General features: G+C 37.6%; 1 non-coding gene across 1 annotated transcript; it reads left to right on the top strand.

The window, feature by feature from the left end:
• The first annotated feature begins 803 nt into the window (after positions 1–803).
• TRNAV-CAC (transfer RNA valine (anticodon CAC)) lies at positions 804–876 on the top strand. The gene has a single exon. It is a non-coding gene; the product is annotated as a tRNA-Val (tRNA).
• The last annotated feature ends 1,584 nt before the right edge of the window (positions 877–2,460 follow it).

The following is a 2,460-nucleotide window of genomic DNA, read 5'->3' as shown; positions in this document are numbered from 1 at the left end:
CCGCAGGATCGGGAATGTAGTCACCGGCGGCCACGATATGAGGGTTCTCCAGTCGTGCCCCTTTATCGAAATGGGCACGAAGCAACTGTCCGTTCTATCGTTATTATAGTACAACTGAGAGTCGTGTACCAATGTGAGTGGAGGCATTCACGTCATGATGTCCAAGGTCTCCAAAAACCAATTAGAATTAGATGGACAATGAAATCGTTTGTCTATTCAGTTTCATAAATAAATATAAACTTATTTGAGATTATTCATATTCCATCACGTAAGAATTCCCATATTGGAAAGACAACATCTAGACGCCGCAAAATTAGAAATACTTTAAAAATTGTGCACGCGGCTTAGCAAATGTGTTAAGTCATCAGTTTTTACACGTACTATCCGGTTCTTGTATAACTTCTATGGGCATTAAATATTTTTTTAAATATTATTTTATTAAATTTAAAAATGTCTTCACTGGAACGCTGCTTGGCCCTACACGGTTCTATCGTTACCGATGACGATGAGTGACAGTAACCACTTACCATCGGATCGGCCGTAAATTAGTCTTCCTACGATAGTAATAATTCTCGTTTCAAGACATTAAAACTAATAGAGTATTTTGCCTGACATTTAAAATTTATTGTATTTTTTTCGACTTCAGTATTAATTTCGAATGGAAGCTATATTTAAATGCTTCAAGTATGATCTTAATAAACTAAAATATTATAAAAATTGATTCGTTGCTTTCGTAAATAACATTTGAGCTGTGTGAAAAATAGTAAATGCTTATATACGAAATTTTCGCCTTGGATAGTTGTGTTTCCGTAGTGTAGCGGTTATCACGTGTGCTTCACACGCACAAGGTCCCCGGTTCGATCCCGGGCGGAAACAGTCTTTTTGTCAATTTTTCTCTTACTTTTATAATCTGATTGATTATATTCGTATTTGATTACATTACAGATAATATTATCAATCATAAATGCTATAAATATGCATAAAATGTCAGTACTACTAATATAATTTGGCTCAGGTCCTCATCCTCCACCATAAACATATTTATTTACAAAATACCTTAAAACCAATCAAATCGATGTCTAATTTGTTGACTAAACCACTTTTCAAGACAGTTTGTTGGGCTCTCGTTGTTCGAAGCCCCATTGTTTCAATAGATTCGTATCTTTGCATTTTCTACAGAAAACGTGGAAATTGTATAACGTACTAGCTGACCCGGCAAACATTGTTTTGCCATATATAAGATTTCTAGGGAATTTCTAGTGTAGAAAAAAAACTAACTTATTGTAAGTGTGTAAGGATGTGGTAAATGAGTGAAAGAGGTATGTAGTGCTGTGAACGATGAGGGAATATATAATAAAAATAACAAAACCTCATTCAGCCACATAATACCTCATTATAACAAAAAAAATGTCCAAATAAAAAAAAGTATGTTAGGGGTGGACAACCCTAATCACTTAGGGGTATGAAAAATAGATAGTAGCCGATTCTCAGGCTTACTGAATATGCATAAAAAATTTCATGAGAATCGGTCAAGCGGTTTCGGAGGAGTATGGGAACGAACATTGTGACACGAGAATTTTATATATTAGATATACTTGCAATTAACTTTAGGTCTTAGTACAAACGTGTTTGTAAACATAATGCTGTACCAAAATAGGAAGACTAGATGATCTTATACCTAGAGAGTTTAGTCACAACGCGATGTCCTTAATTGCATCGATGGCTATTCCATCAATACGCTGATATATTATGCACCTAAAATAGATGCTTAGAGGGTTAGACATGAATCTATGAAGATTTTTTTTATTGTGGATACCGTCGCCCATGGACTTCAGCAATGCCAGGGACAGAGCCAAGCCGCCGCCTACAAGTGATATCAAATAAATTGAAGTAGTTCTTGTTCACTGAAGGAAAGTGGTGAAACTCGCTCCAAGAAGGGTCGTATACCTTTGTTTTCTGATGCACAGCTGGCCAGACCATAATAGTATTATTTCGGTGTGTGGTGGCACAAAATAACACCACCGCATTACACCGTTTTACTGGTAGTAGGACCTCTTGTGAGTCCGCACGGGTAGGTACCACCACCCCGCCTATTTCTGTCATGAAGCAGTAATGCGTTTCGGTTTGAAGGGTGGGGTAGCCGTTGTGACTATACTGAGACCTTAGAACTATATCTCAAGGTGTGTGGCGCATTTACGTTGTAGATGTCTATGGGCTCCAGTAACCACTTAACACCAGGTGGGCTGTGAGCTCGTCCACCCATCTAAGCAATAAAAAAATATTCTTAAATCGGACTACAGGATCTAGTGGAGAATTCACTACAATGTTCCGTGAGTACTAGCACTCTGCGATCGTTCAGATTTGCTAATGATATGAATCGCACGGGCGAGTACCAATAATGAAGTGGTGATGCCTAAGGTCTTCACTTTGTACTAAGTAGACCGCAACCTAAGAGAATAC

The sequence above is a fragment of the Bombyx mandarina genome, chromosome 11 (assembly GCF_030267445.1).
Source record: "Bombyx mandarina strain Sakado chromosome 11, ASM3026744v2".
Classification (NCBI taxonomy): Eukaryota; Metazoa; Arthropoda; class Insecta; order Lepidoptera; family Bombycidae; genus Bombyx; species Bombyx mandarina.
This window is presented reverse-complemented; position numbering and strand designations above follow the sequence as displayed.